Genomic DNA, 16115 nt, shown 5'->3' on the forward strand with positions numbered 1-16115 from the left:
CAGGACTGAACCAGTGCGAGGAGATTCAGCTGGAAGGGTTTCCTGAGGTTGTGAGGACTGTGTCCAAGCAGCAGAGTCTGGTTGTGGATCTGACTGCTCTTCCACCACCTCAGCCCCCAGGACCGAATCCATGACTGGAAGCTCAGCTTCCAGTAAAATGAGGTTTTCTCTGTGAGTAACCTGTGAGTAGGCTACAGACTTACGCCCTTATATGTTTTATCTCCATGATTGCTATCCACATAATACACAGACAAACTATGGTGATCCGGTGTCGTTTCATTGCAAGAGTGTTGGGGGGAGCAGCAGGCACTGCATATAAATGACCTGGACTGATGCGAAATTTAGCATTATAGCTAACCTGTTCCAAAAAAAACATACTTAGAACAACATGAGGTTGATTTCCTTTTAAAAGTGCAAAAATGTGGACCCAAGAAAAAAAAAAAACAAAAAAAAAACAAGACCCAGCGTGCAAAGGCCTTAAATGTGGACAAAATGCAGTAGATTCTTTACCTTAAGTTTTCTCCCTTGGAGCTCTAAACTGACTTCCATCATGGCAGCTAGTCTACCTGACGTTTTGCAGCAGGGCCGGTCAGAACTCCGAGATTGATTGACACATGTACTGACAAATCAGGAGTAAGCTTTGATGTCCATTATGTTAGTTATGTTTTTCTATTGGTTAAATAGCAGCTTCTTGGCAAAAATTGGAACAGGAGTTGTTCAGAACCTGCACATATTGGTGTTTTATTGATTTTTGTCAGGAAAATGGGTAAGGCAGGACGTATGGTCACCCTGGCCTATGAACAGGTTTTAATGTTGGAGTTCACTGAGGACCTGATGCTTGTTATCCTACCTCGTTCCTCCATGCTTTGGCTCTGTGCACATAAGCATCCATCCATCCATTTTCTACACCCCTTATCCTGTTGGGGGTCGTGGTGGGGGGCTGGAGTGAGAGGCAGGGTACACCCTGGACTGGTCGCCTGTCAATCACAGGGCTGACATATAGAGACGGACAACCAGGCAGGCTCACATTCACACCTACAGCCAATTTGGAGTCACCAGTTAACCTAATGAGCATGTTTTTGATGGTGGGAGGAAGCCGGAGTATCCAGAGTACCCCATGCATGCCCGGGGAAAACATGCAAACTCTGTACAAAAAGGCTGAACCAGGGACCTTCTTGCTATGAGTCAACAGCGCTAACCCCTGCACCCCCGTGCAGCCTCTGCACATAAGCATAGCATTTCAAATGCTACAAAATGCAGGACCGTCTACTGATGGCTTAAAGAAAACTCTGACTGTGGGAGTGGCATGCACTCATTGGCTTTAGTTGCTCCTCATCTGCACAGTAAGGCCATGAAATCTTTGGAGCAAGTCTCATTTGTAAAAAATAAAAATCCAGTGTTTGAACCTGTGTTGAAATCAGCAGGATAGAAGTTTATTTGTGGACTGAACAAGCTGACTAATGTTGGATTGGATGTGTTCAAGGTAAGCTCATTAAAGAAACAGAGGCGACTGTAAAAGAATGTCATGATGTGTCCAAATTTCACACAATAAGCTATCAGAATTTGTACATTTATTCTGTAAAGTATAATAGAAATTTCCCTTTGTAGGAGCTTGAACTCAACCAACAAAGTCTTTAAAAAAGGTGTGATTCATTAGCATTACTGGTGTTCTGACGAGGTTAACGAGGTTGTTTCTCTTTTTGGCAGCATGTTGATTCACACAAAGCCATCATCATTATCTGTATTTTACAGCTGATAAGGTACACACTGAACCATCAGGTAAAATTCATGCTGGGTAGAGTATAACCTTTTAGTGCGATGTAATTCAATCTATTAAACCAGCTAATTCCTGGGATTTAAACACAATTTCCATGCTGAGCAGTGTCTGGCTGTCTTACCTCTCACAGCGCATTAACTGCACGACGTAAAGCTTTATGGTTGATCCCTTTAAATTAAGATTAAGGTATGTCGAGATTACTGTCTGTGGACTGGCGAACGGAGGGATTAAATAGGGGCCGGGTGGTATAGAGAACGTAACAGTGTATTAAACATGGATATGAGCTTTAAAAAGCAGCACTATCATTATTACAAACTGCCTTTTTCCTGTTAGTAATTTGAGGAGAAATATGGGCTACTGTTAGGCAAGAAACAACCAGAGAACTGTAGTTAATGTTTGTTATGTGTGTGCACTTTCAAGTGAGGAAATTCGAGAAGATGAAAAGACAGATGCTCATTTATTTGACAGAAGGCTGATATAAAGGCTGTTTGACGTCAGATGATCCCAGTGAATGTCAGATGGAGGGAAGGGGGGGCAGACAGTGACCCTAAAATATTCCTAAACACATTGTATTGTCCCTACACCTCACAAAAAAGTGATTTTTTTTCACAGGGTATTTACCTGGCGTGGAGGTGATTGATATTATCATATGTATTTACAGATGAAGAGTGAAAAGAGTCTTAAGTAAGTTTGTTCTGAGTGAAGATGCTAGCTGAATCCCTTTTCAAAGCTTCTTTCCCTCATTTTGACAATGTAAAAGAAAATGTGACACACTATCAAGCAAGGGCTGCATGGCGACGCCGGGGTTATCACTGTTGTCTCACAGTGAGAAGGTCCTAACCTTGCAAAGCAGATGGATACGCCTGTTTCCTTGTTTCTCACTGGTGAATCCATCTTGCAAAGCTCCCACCTGAACTGTTTGGGCCCTGTTAAAAAGTGACAGGACCAATCAGTGATGAGGGGCAGTACTTTCAGGCGTGGCGGAGTCGAGACGCAAACAGGCAGTAGCAAGAGGCCAGTGCAATTGGCGGAAAAGATTAGCGTGGATGCTGCTAAAGGGCCAGTTTTATTGGAACTTGACAACATTTCTTTGTTAAAAGAAGAACAAAGAACAGCAGTGAGTTGTTTGCTTTTTTTCAAAAAAGACAAAAGTCGTGTACTTACATGTCTTTAGTCGCCATGGTTCGTATTATTCCTTGGTAGCTGCGCATGCGCAGCTCGATAGCAGCTACATCATGTGTTTTGTTGCTCTGATTGGCCCGTGGAGATGTGACAGACAGAACATTCATCCAATCACACTCCGAGTTTTTTTCAAAGCCTCTGCCTTTTCCGAAACATTTCCTATTGAAGGTTTCCCAGATGGATGTGTGAAAAAAATCCATCTGGCATGTCAGGTTAAGAGGGTCCCTGGTTCGCTTTCTGGTCAGGACCTTTCTGTACAGAGTTTGCATGTTCTCCCCTTGCATGCGTGGGTTCTCTCTGGGTACTGCGACTTCCTCCCACCATCAAAAATTAGGTTAATTGGTGACTCCAAATTGGTGTGAATGTTAGCATGCCTGGTTGTCTGTCTCTATATGTCAGTCCTGTGATTGACTGGCGACCAGTCCAGGTGTTCGGCAGACAGTGTGACGGGACCGTAAGCACATCTGCATCCTGTGACAAAGGATAGGCTCTGCAGAAACACACAAACAAACACAGGCACTGAAATGCACACACACGCCATGGCTGAGCACTCGAGCGTGAGCTCTCTGTCTTGGAAATACGAGCATTACTTTTCCTTCCTCGGGATAAAGGAAGAAAAAGAACAGGGAAGTAAGCTTTTCCACCTGCAAGAACAGTAATTTTAACTTCACGAAGTACCGAAGGTAAATAATACGCTTGATCTAAACTAATTTCCAGAGAGCTGGATGTTACAAACACCGCTAACCCAGGTAAAGCTCACGTTAGCACAGCTGGCCAAGGAGGAGCCACTCCATGCAAACAACCACGGCTGGATTTACTTCACTGCCAGCTGCAGAGTGTGTCACTAAGGAAGCACTAAACAGACGGCTAACAAGGTATGTTGTCGAAGACACACTTCTGATATAAACTGAAGAGTCCGCTGCCTCCAGAGAAATAACGAGAAAAAAAGATAAGACGATGGGTAAGACCACCATGCAGGAAGACATTTAGAGTGCAGCTGGGATATAATCTGTACTCTGTCAATAGATTCAGCTATTTTAGACAAAAGTTGAGAAACATTTCTGCTGAGTTCTATTGTTTCACCACTTTACAACATAATGATAATGGCTACAATGTTATCTGACATTAGTTATTTCCTCTCACACTGCCACAACACACATGAATGTGATGTGTACAATAATGAGGATTGAAGCAAAAAAAGTAACGCCTGAGTTACTTTTTAAAGTAACTAGTTACTTTTACAACGCAGTAACTCAGTTATTTGTTGCAAGCAGTAACTAGTAACACTAACTAGTTACTACTTTTAAGTGACTTTCCAAACACTGGCCCCTACTGACCAGTAAACTCCATAGAGAACTACATAACCCGAACCACTGTAGACATGTCAGTAAACGACTTTTGTGGTTTTTGAAAAGAAAACAATTCACTGCTGTTCTTTGTTCTTCTTTCAGCGAAGAAATGTCGTCAAGTTCTGATAAAAATGACGTTTTAGTAGCATCCCTGCCATATCTGCACCGGCCACTTCTCTCTCTGCTTGCTTACGTCACGACTCTGCCGCGCCTGAAAGTACTGCACCTCGTCGCTAATTGGTCCTGTCACTTTCTTTTATCTTTTCTTTTTTTTTTAAAGGTTTATTTTGGGCATTTTCATGTCTTTATTTGATGGAGGAGGACAGTGGATAGAATTAGAAAAAGGGACGAGAAGGGGGGAGAGACATGCGGTAAAGGGTCCCAAGCCAGATTCAAACCCGGGCCGCCCCCGTACATAGGGTGTGCCTTAACCACTCGGCCGCCTGCACCCTGTCCTGTCACTTTCTGACCAGGCCCAAACGGTTCAGACGGGAGCTTTTCAAAATGGATTCACCAGTGAGAAACACAGAAACGGGCGTATCCATCCATTAGCATAGCTAATGCATGTTTCATAGCATTAATAGCATGCATTGCATTCACAAGCTTTGCTGTTTCAGTGTCAGAAAGTATACTGTCTTCGACTTCTTCCTGGTTGCAGTTGTCGTTCACTGCTGAAAAACTTTTGATCTGCCGGCTTATTTTATGCATGTTTATTTATGAGGAATAATGCATTGACTGTTTAAGGTTGAATGTAGGTGTGTTAAGCGTGGAACGGGAGGCAGACCTATCAACGCACATTTCTAGGTGGATCAGGATTCATAAAGAGATTTGTGCTTTTTGGTATTTTGTGCATACGTTATTTTAGTATGGATTCACACAGCTCTATAAACAAGACCCATAAACTATATCCCTGTATAGAGATGGATTTCCCATTGCAACAAGTGAGGCTGAAAGGACTTCGGCTGCAGAAACACAAGAAAGACCAGAGTTTACTGTGAAAAACTGGACTGAACCAATCCGGTCTATGTGACCGTTGTCTGATGCCACTACTTTAGACTTTAGACAGAGGCTTTTAATCCATCATTACTCTGCATACTTTTAAACTTTTTGCCCTACTTTTCCCCTATTTTTGGGACCCAAAAGTAGCTCAAGATTGTTTTTTGCTCATTTGAACAGTAGGCATAGCCATCAACGGTGTAAAACTTTGACATTTTGAGAGTGCTTCCCTATGCAGAAATCACTTCCTGTCCCCTGTCTGGATTTCTTTGCTGTGACAGGACATCTGTTGGTTTATTTTTCTTACAAATGTTCAAGCTAAGCTTGTAAAATACTCTCCAGTATCTCCCCTTCCAGGGCTCTTGATTCTCATATACTTGGTCGGGATAGGAAGAAAGCCATGCTTGTTCCCAGAGTTTGTGCAGTCATCTGTGAGGGGCTGGTTAGTTCAGGTAAGTTCCTGGTATAAATAGAGACTTGACCTAAATTTACATGAAGACAAAGCCCAGGAGACACAAAGATTAAAATAGACACCTGAGATCCTTTCGCTGTTTCATAGTCTGTGCAGCAGTAAACTGCTGTTTATCCTTCCTGCGCTCGCTGTTTGTGCAGGTAGTGAGAGCGTGCATCAGAAATCCTCCAAAGCCCACTCACGGCTGTCCTAATCTCACTGTGTCACTGTGGGGCAGAGATTTGATTAGTGAATTAGTGTCTGAACATCCTGTTTGTTTTCCTGTGGGGAGATGAGAACACAGAAGTGACAGCACGAGCCAAAACGAGGTTTGTTTTCACAGAAGGAAGTGTCCCTATGCACACACTTATTCTCTACAATGCTGGAGAAGTCACATAATAGTTCAGCTATCCATAAACAGCACAGAAAAGGAAGTCCTGGCTGGAAGTCACTCAGCACTAACACCTGGCTGCACTGGAGGAGCAGAAAAACTTCACAGAGGCTTATTTTGTCAATCAGATGATCATAAACAGTGACTGGTGAGTGATTCGGATTGTCTAAGTGGACAACTGCCATATCAATCCACAGAAGGAAGTCTGTTCTTTCCTCTGAAAGTGGACTCAGGAGATTTGAGGGGCCGGGCCAGCATAGTAAAAGGGCGCCAGCTGAATGCAGTGAGGCATCAGTGTACTGAAGACTGTCATACATTTGTCATAAAATTGTTAGAAAAGTTTGTTGTTCATAATTATACCTACACCCTGTAAGAAAACAGACTAAGAATGATGAGCTATTCCTCCATTCATTTGACAAAGATACACGAGCGAGACTGTCAGTTAAAATGAACTGCGGAGCTTAGTCACGGTAGGATTAGTCAGGGTGCTGGGATCAGACAGTTCTTCTTTTGCCATGAGTTTGAAGATATCAATGACCTTATTTGGGGCAGCTGGGACCTCCCTCTCAGTGGTTTGCACAGCAAGTTCAGAGAGACTGTTTTCACCTCATCTGTTCCTGATTAGTGCCTAGATTAATTCTACTGAAGCAGTTTCACTGGTGATGAGGCAGATACAGTATTTTCTGGAACAACTTGGTTAGGGTGGAGAAGGGCATTTTATCATGTATGGCTTACTGGGAGGGCAACATGGAGGGATCTTCCTTATTTTCTGTGGGCACCACAGAGGCAAGTTTTTGTGCCCTGAAAGGTGGTCGGTCAGGCAGTCACTTGGCCGGTGTGTCAGTTGGTCAGTCAGTCACTCGGTTGGTTGGTTGGTGTTTTGGTTGATCAGTCAGTCACTTGGTGGGTTGGTTGGTTGATCAGTTGGCTGGTGTGTCAGTTGGTCAGTCACTTGAGTCTTGGGTCACAGGGACTGCAGATGGAATGGAGTTGGGTAATTCACTCCACCATCAAGGGACAACAGAGAAGAAGAGTCGAGCACTGATGTGAGCTGATGTGATGGAAGTACCAGGCATCTTTCACTGGCTGAGCGTAACGGGCAAGAGGGATTGTAGACAGAGGGATGCGGGCAATAAGTAGAGTGAGCTGCAACTGGAATTCAGTGTAGAGAGATGAACATTGGAGTGATGTCCTGTCTTGGGTTGGTGGAAGACCAGATGCACTGCTGTGTTCTGGGTCATTTGCAGAGGTTTAAATGTGTATGCAGGGAGGCCTGACAGCAATGAGTTGCAGTAGTCAATGTGAGCTATTACAAGAGCCTGCACCAGGAGCTGTGTTGGATGCTCTGTGAGGTAGAGTCTGGTCCTTTAGTGTTACAGAGGGTAAATTGGCGTGGCTGATTGAGTGAATGAGGCCGCAAACAGCCGGTTCTTTGGTCTATCTATCTTAACAATTCCTGACTGATGTTCTCAAGACACGTGATGGTTGGTCAGTGGGATGGTTGGTTGGTCTGTCAGTTGGGCAGTTGGACTGTTGGTCCATTGGTTAGTCAGTCCTTTTGTCAGCAGGTTGGTTGGTCAGCCTGTCAGTCTGTCTCCTGGATTCTTAACAAATGCCATCTCCAGACACAACATAAAAAGTGTCATGACTACTCTTTGTGATATGACCCAACATTAATCCACCATGAGCAGAGCATTAAGCAACATTTCAGAAGTTAAAGTATCAAGGAAACATTCTCTTTAATGGTTAGAAACCTCAAGCAGAACCAGACTAAAGTTGAACAGCCGTAGTTCAACTCAGAGCCAGAGCCCAAGACAGAAAGAAAGAGACATAAAGAGACAAAAACCCAGAGCAATACACTTGAATTAGCTTAATTTTGGGCTAATTTTAACCTATCTAAATGATATTTTCTGCTCCACAGCAACAATACCAGAAGTAATGGTAACAATATGTGTAGTACTTGTCATAATAACCATGTGTAAAGCATTATTATTGAAGTAAGATAAAAAGTAGAATATAAAAACATACTGTTGTTTTCCAAAGAACTCATGACCACCATTTTTACTTTGTTTTAAGAGAATATTGTACTCTGGAAATGAAGGGAATAATGAATGTTTTACTTTATACCCAGCATTGGAGGTATTCAGAGCCAATCTAGCACAGCAGTTTACTTCAAAACATTAAACGGCGTGAGTCAGTACAGTCACGGCCACACTTAGACCACTTTGGTCTGGATCAGTGAGAGGTCGAGGACACAGGGTCACACAGCCGTGACTTTTCACCCCCTCAACTTCCAGGAAAGGTTGGATTTATAACCCACTATGCCAGCAGTTCATGAGCGCAGTTAAAGGCCAACAGTGTGAGAAATGCGTCCAGTGTGAGCGCTCCCTGACCGCTGAGGTCCACTAAATTTAGACAAAAGAGAGACCACAGAAACTTCACCTCAGAGCTCAAGCATTCTGCCCTGTCGTCTGTTTTTCCTTTGCTCAGTCAGTATGTCATCCAACATCTTAAATGCTAAGCTTTGCAGAAGTCAAGTAGTCACCTGCCTTCAGATATCACCATAAGGTAGAAGGATAGCATGCGTTACATCCCATCATGACTGTAGAGTACATACAAAATGGACAAAGCTGTCAAGGTTGTCTACATGTAATCGTATGGCTGTTTTTGACCCCCCTATCTCTCCCCACAAACATATCTGTGCTGTCATGACTCCCTCTACCCATCATGCTCAGGGGCGGCAGATTGGAGCAGATTTACGGCGTGTTTGCTCAGGGTTAGTGCTCATCGTTCTGGAGGAAATTAAATGTTCAAGTTACAGTACGGGCTTCATGAAGCCTAAAGTACTGCATGACTCTGAGGAGACCTGTTTCATTTTGGATGGAGGAGGTTCTCATTGTTTATGTGAGGACTTAAACAATTACCTTCTACATGGGAGCTGTACGTGCTGTTCCTTCACAGTGGTCTGCCTTTGCTATGTGCTGACAGTAAAGTCATGTATTTATACATTTAACATGCTTAAACTGGTTCCACTGTACTTGAATGATACAGTGTGGATGTTCATCTTGCATCGTCATTAAGGTGGAAAGGTGTCTAAGCGGCAAGAAAACAAGGTAGATAGACAGATAGACTTTACTAACCTGTCGGGGCTTTGTGCATGTGAAAGTTGTTGCAAAGCTGCTGCAATCTCTGTTGCGGGGATTTTCTTATTAAGAACACCTAAAGAGTCGTTCTCTTTTCTCTCGTCCCTCATGAAAATGGGGGAGTAGGGGGAGGTAGAGGCTCAGGCCATGGGGTTAGGACGAGCGCCAGTCAGGGCACTGCATCTTAAGCTCTGCCTCACCCACCCTACTGCTAAGCTTTCTCTTCTCATGTTCTTTTGTCTACTTTTGCAGTTTTATGTTATTCCAGTGCTAGACAGAGTTGTCTTGTTGTAAATTATGAGTTGTGTAAGGGTCGCTAGTGTGAGTATCGTCACTACCTTGGGCTTGCATATACAGAGCTGTTTAGGTGGTGATGGTCATGTGTGAGGGAAGACAGAGCCAAGCGCTGGCTTCTTAATAAACACTGGTCAGGTTGATTTGTGGAGGCCAATAGTAAGGATTTAACCAGGTTCAGGGCACTCATCATCAACTGGTGGCCTGGGGGCCAAATCAGGCCCCCCAAAGCTTCCCGTCCGGCCCCCAGAAGATCATTAAATTCATAAAAGCAGGACAAGAAAATATTGTGGTTGTAAGAGAATCTTTTGGCTTTAAATGTGTGCAGCTGTTAAATCCACCTCAAAAGCAATAAATATTCAAATAGTTTTAGAATGACTTCACATTTTATCTGTTTTTACTGAAATTCACTTGTCAGCCATTATTAGTAAATATTAAAAAATGTGTTAAAACTGGCAAAAATGGCAGGTTAAAGTGGTGAAAAGGGGTTAAAGAGTGGCACAAATGAGCGATACGCATCCAAATGGGTTGTGGAGTGGCACAAAGGGACAAAAACTTGCAGGACAAGTGGTGAAAAGAGGTTAGAATGTGGCAAACCATTAGTATTAAAGGAAAAAAAGGGGCAAAAAGTATGTCAAAAATGGGTTAAAAGTGGTAAAAGTGGTGAAAAAAGTGATGAAAAGTGGCAAAATGTGGCAAAATCAGTGGCACAAAAGGGATAAACAGACAAGAAAAGTGGTTAAAAAGAGTTAAAGAATGGCAACAAATTGGAATAAAGAGGCAAAAAAGGGCAAAAAGTGTCAAAAATTGGTTAAAAGTGTCAAAATGGTGCAAAAATAGCCAATGGCAAAGTAGAAAAAGGTAGAAAAGTTGGTGATAAAATAGCAAAAAGTGGCAAAAATGGGTTAAAGGTGGCAAAATGTTACAGAAACAGCAGAATGTAATATAAAGTATTGAATTTCCCTTCGGGGGTAAAGTTCTTGTATTGAAGCAGTGAAGTAGTGAAAAGTGTGAAACATGAGTTCATATTGATGCTAAATCCTAAATGTTGAGGGCCCATTCTCTGGGATTTTCAGGAGCCCGGCCAATTCTGTGGGTCTACGGCGTTATAGATAGGGATTGATCTCACTGGTAATGTCTAAAAATGTCCAGCGTTTTGAAAGAAAATACTAATAAAATAATATGTTAATCAGAACAAAATATTGATTTAATTTTTCTTTATTTGGAAGTCTGATTTAGTCTTGACTCTGTCAAGACTAAATCTTGCCCTTGTGCCAAAATGTACTTGATGACCCCTGGTTGCATATTGCATAAAGGCCTTAGGAGGATTTCGTCTTCATATAGTCCCTGGGAAAAAGCTACAAATTTGGTTATTTTATTCAACATGGCAGCTTTTCTGTTGCAGTTGAGGAATGGGTCCATTTGGCTTTTTGGTAGATCTCATATAGCCACATAAACCTCCTTAACTTTCTTACATGTGTAACCTATAAATGCAATTTTAAAAACAACTGAAATGTGACTAAAACTAAAGACAAAGATAAAAATAGCAGCCAGAATCAACACCGGGGGGTGCTTTTCTCTTTTCCTTGTATGGGTTGACTGTTGTCTTTGCATTTGTTCAGATAAAAGCAATAAATACAGATTTATTTTAAAAAAAGAAAATAGTTTTTATTCCGCTTTTGAGTTTCCGAATCTAACTTTAAACGCACGCTGTGCAGCTAAGATAACCCTCTGTTCTAGCTGTTCCTCCTGCTCCATCCCTGTCCCCCTCCTCCTCTGCAGCGTGGAGCTCAGCGGTCCGTAACGGGCTCCTGATGACAGACCATCAACATGATGAGATCACCTATTAGGATGACTTCTCTCATCATTGCCTTCACCTTTTCAGGCTCAGAGAGGCCACAGAGAGAGTGTACAGTATACTAGACTTGATGGGCTTGTGAAAAAAGCTAGTGACAGGCTGAATATTCACTGACATGACATTTTCTGTGGCTGGGGTTCATTAACTGTGGCCTGTCTGCTGCTATGTTGTGTCAGAAGTTTGCTTCAGCCCATACAGTCTGTCATAACTCAGTGAATGATGCACACATGCTAGAAAAATGTGTAGACAAGGGTGCTGTCCTGTTTCAATAACAAGCGTTTACTGCAGGGTCTTATTCACTTTTTAGTTTGGTGGAGGAGGGATAACGGTATGGGGTTGCTTTCAGGGTCTGGTCTAGACCCCTTATCTCCACTGAAGGCTAATCTTAATGCTTCAGCATACTAAGGCCTTTTGGACAATGCTATGCTGTGCAACAGTTTGTGGAAGACCCTTTTCTGTTCTAACATGACTGCCCCAGTCCACAAAGCAAGGGCTATAAAGACGTGGTTTGGTGTGGAAGAACTTGACTGGCCTGCATGGAGCCCTGACTTCAACCCTGTTCAGCACCTTTGGGATGAACTGGAACGGGGATTAGGAGCCAGGCCTTCTGGTCAAACATCAGTGCCTGACCTCATAAATGCTCTCCTGGGTACAAATTCCCACAAAACACTCCAAAATCTTGAGGAAAGCCATCCAAAGAAGAGTGAAGGCTGTTATAGCTTCAAGGGAGGGGGGCCGTTTAACTGAATATCATTACAGTCCCTGCTAGTGTAATGGTCAGGTGTCCAAACTTTTGTCCATATAGTGTATCTTGAAAAAGTATTTATCTTGACTTGTGTGGTGAATGCGGATTATTATAAGTGTAACATGATGTTTTAACCAGAAATTAGACTGATCCCTTGCCAATTGTCTTATTTTTACAGTGTTCATAAAGTAATGTGTGTCCTCAGATAATCTAGCTTGATTGAAATTTACTACAGAGACTCAGACTCACACCTTAATGTGAGCAGTGTCTGCTGGTTGTGGAAAACCAGATGGCTCTGGAGACAGTGGTGCATGTTTTATTAATAAAGCTCAGTTATAGCATTAGAAGAAAAAATGGCTGCATAATGCAATACCCTTCAGAGCTGGATGTTTGAGCTACATTTCTAAAGACTCTGGACAGCCTCTGTTCTGCTATTACTAAAGTATCAAAGGAGGATCAAGACAGAGGAAATCTTGTTATAGTAAAGCAAAAATAGCAACTTGCTTTAAATAAGCTGTGGAAATATGCCCAAGATTCTAGACCTTGGCTGGTGGATGATGTGAGTGTGATTATAAGGGCACGCCCAAAGAAGGCAGGTGTCTGGATTTTTGTCCATGTCCAGCTGAGCAAAGTGTCCAAATGTCTATTTCAGTCCCCCAGGGCCTCTCAGAAACAACCCTCGCTACTTGCATCTGATTTCAAGATACACTGTCACAGGCTGGAGAAGGCCTCAGTGATGTAGAAGGTGAAAATGCACCAAATGCAGCAACTAGAGTTTACTAGATCAGTTTCTTGGATTGAATAAATTCAACAAATGCATTTGCTAAGACTCAAGTTTTTGAAGCATCTTTGCAGGTTTTTTTATTTCTTAAATGCTTGAAGAACGTGTACATGACTTTTTCCAACAGGGAGCTCTCAATCAAAACAATAACAAAAGATGATGTTGAAGATGGCAGGGAATCATGGGAGTGATTCACTGAAAATGACCTTCAGAAGAAGAACAGTCAAGAACGGGGAAGACGGACCTGTGGAGGAAAGTATGGTTACTGTTACAGGAGACACTTGGAGACAGAACACACAGCTGATGTCAGGGAATAATTGTGGTCTATTGCGAGTAAGCAGCTCAAAACATGAACGAGATACAGCAACAGAACAGTCAGTGTCTAATAGTGGTTCCTTCTTCTTTTGTATCAGACTTTGACATAACAGCCGATGTTTCCAACCATAAAAATGTCCCCATCTTTGAACTGTTTTGATTCATTCATCTCAGTGTGAAAATTAAACATATTACACCATAACATTCACATGACATTAGCTCAAAGCAGGAATGTCTCTCATCTCAGGCTTAACTGGATCAACGCTGGAGCGTTACTCAACAGCCTGGACGACCAGCCTGGACTAAGATTTCTCATGTCATCGTTGGGAATGAGCGTGAAATTGCCAGAGACCTACTTTCTCCTCAAACGGCCTGTAAAACTCAAACAAACTCTTTCTGAAACCTTTTACTGCTTTTATGAACATGGGAAAGTTGTTTCCCCCTGATTCACTCTGCAGCTAAATGCTGCTTTCACTGCCTCTGATCTCTGCCAAGTTTGTTCTCAACTGTCAAGTCTGTAAAACGCCTATAAAATGTGTGACAGCAGGACGCTTATCATTATGCAATTATGGCTCACGTAGGCTGCTCCGCACATGCCCCTGGAGCTGTGTTAGTTTAGTTTTTTTATAACTCTTGTAGCTGCACTTAAAGTTGAGGGTGCAATTAAATAAAATCATCCACTCCTGGAAATACAGTAAGGTCATTCTGTTGTTAGCAGCAGCAGCACAAACGGTGCCCTGCCTCTTGACTGCATGTTTCAGTGCCCTAAAAATGGCAAAAACTCAAATCTATGCAAGGGTATATGAATGTTTTTGTCAGATTATGTTATAATGATCTACTTCTGATAAAAACCCCAATTCAGCAGACACATGTCAAATATTATTGCACTGAAATGTCTAGATTACTTTTAAGATGACAAAATGTTGGGCACAGATGATCTGGATGTTAGGTGGGGCCCTTTATATTTGGGCTGTGGTACTCCAAGCACATTTCATTCCCCACTGTGTCTCGCTGATTCCCTGCTCCATCCACAGTCAAATCCCATCTAAGGGCCAGATCTACTTAAGGTTTGCATGTATAAAAGTGTGTGCAAACTCATTGCACACGCAAAAAAAAGTATAAACTGATTTACTAACAGTGCGCGCTAAGGGTTGCATCTTTCAAAGGTGCAAAATAGCGCAGCAGCATCCAGTTAGTACGTTCGCCGCAATGAATATGCAATATGGGGCGTTTACACACAATTGTGCGTGTACTGGGAGGAGAAAATGTAAATATGTTATTTTAGCACACGCAAAGTGATTTATCAAACCCAAAAGCATTTTTGCTCATAGAAACTGCGTCTATATTTAACATGTCTCAAAGGGAGGTGCAAACGGTTTGCGTAATTGCGCACACATAGCTGTGGTTACTGTGGCAAGAAGGAGACATCGAAACGATGAAAGAAGACGCAAAGAACGCATTTTTCAACCTCGTGTGAACATTTTTGGAATGAGTGAGGAAACATTCATTAAAACATATCGCCTATCCAGCCTTACCATTTTGGAGCTGTTGGAGGAACTCAGAAAAGATTTGGAGCCAGCCACGAGGAGGAGTCATGCAATACCCGCAATGAAAAAACTCCTTGCAAGTTTACATTTTTTTGCATCAGGTTCATTCCAGCGTACAGTAGCTATTAGAGCTGGGGTCTCCCAATCCTGTTTTTCTGATGTTCTGTGTGAAGTTCTAACACTTAACTTTTCTCAAGCTAGCGTCAAACACACAAAAGGGGGAACTTTTAAGGAAAATAGAAAATCTTTTAAAGTAAAGAATATATCAAAATGCAATGAACAACAATTCTGAACAAATAAAATCAATAAATCTCTCAAGAGAACCTAACGACTGTAAAGCACTTCCCATTTAATTAACACCTCCCCAGAACATAAGCACATGTCGTGCGTAAACTCAAATGAAAAGTAGGTCACAACAAAATTAAAGATTTTATCTCAGTCTTTATAAATTCATAATAAACTAAAAGCCCAAATCTAACGAAAACAGCAACCTCGTCCTCATCCGAGCACTTTTAAGTGTCTTTTAAGTCTTTTTAAAATGCCTATGACTCACATAAACACAAAGGCAAAAGTCTATAATCCACCAGTCTCCTCATAAAAAAAAACCCCACAATAAATCCATACAGCAAAAACCCCCAAAAAACAAAAATGTGCGATCGACCGTTTATTAGTGGTATACCAGGTAAAAAATACAAGGCGATCTCACCCAAAACCAGGAAGCATAATCCAACAGGGAAAACTCTTTCTCTTCTCTCCGACTCCCCGAAGGCATCTTTGCTCTGGCTCATTTAAGTGTTAATTGTCTTCATCCATCAACTCCTCTAATTCTGTGAGATCGAATTTCATTTTGTGCATTCGGCTCTCATGCTGCAAACCATGAAACACGCAAAACCCTCTTTTAAATAGGCTTGTCTCCAACACGTTTGCACCTCTTGTCATTTGCGCATTCACTCTTCGTAAATCACCCGCAAACCGCGGTCCAACCCCAAACGCAAAATTCTAGATTGCGCACGCAAATCAGTACACGCAAATTGGGTCCTTAGTAGATCTGGCCCTAAGTGTCTAAAGCAATGATACTCAACGTGTGGCTCTTTTGTGATGATTTGTTGCTCTTTTATGTCTTAATATAGCCAGTGTGCTGATAAAGTCGCTTAAGATAGCCACTGTTTGCATAACTACTTCTAAAATGGCCCTTACATATGCCACTTTTGTCCTGTAGGAGGTGGTGTCTCACTGTGGTGGTCTGCAGTAGGGGGCGTTGGAGAGCACCAGCCAGACCCCTCTAC

This window comes from Cheilinus undulatus, linkage group 9, assembly GCF_018320785.1.
Source record: "Cheilinus undulatus linkage group 9, ASM1832078v1, whole genome shotgun sequence".
Lineage (NCBI taxonomy): Eukaryota > Metazoa > Chordata > Actinopteri > Labriformes > Labridae > Cheilinus > Cheilinus undulatus.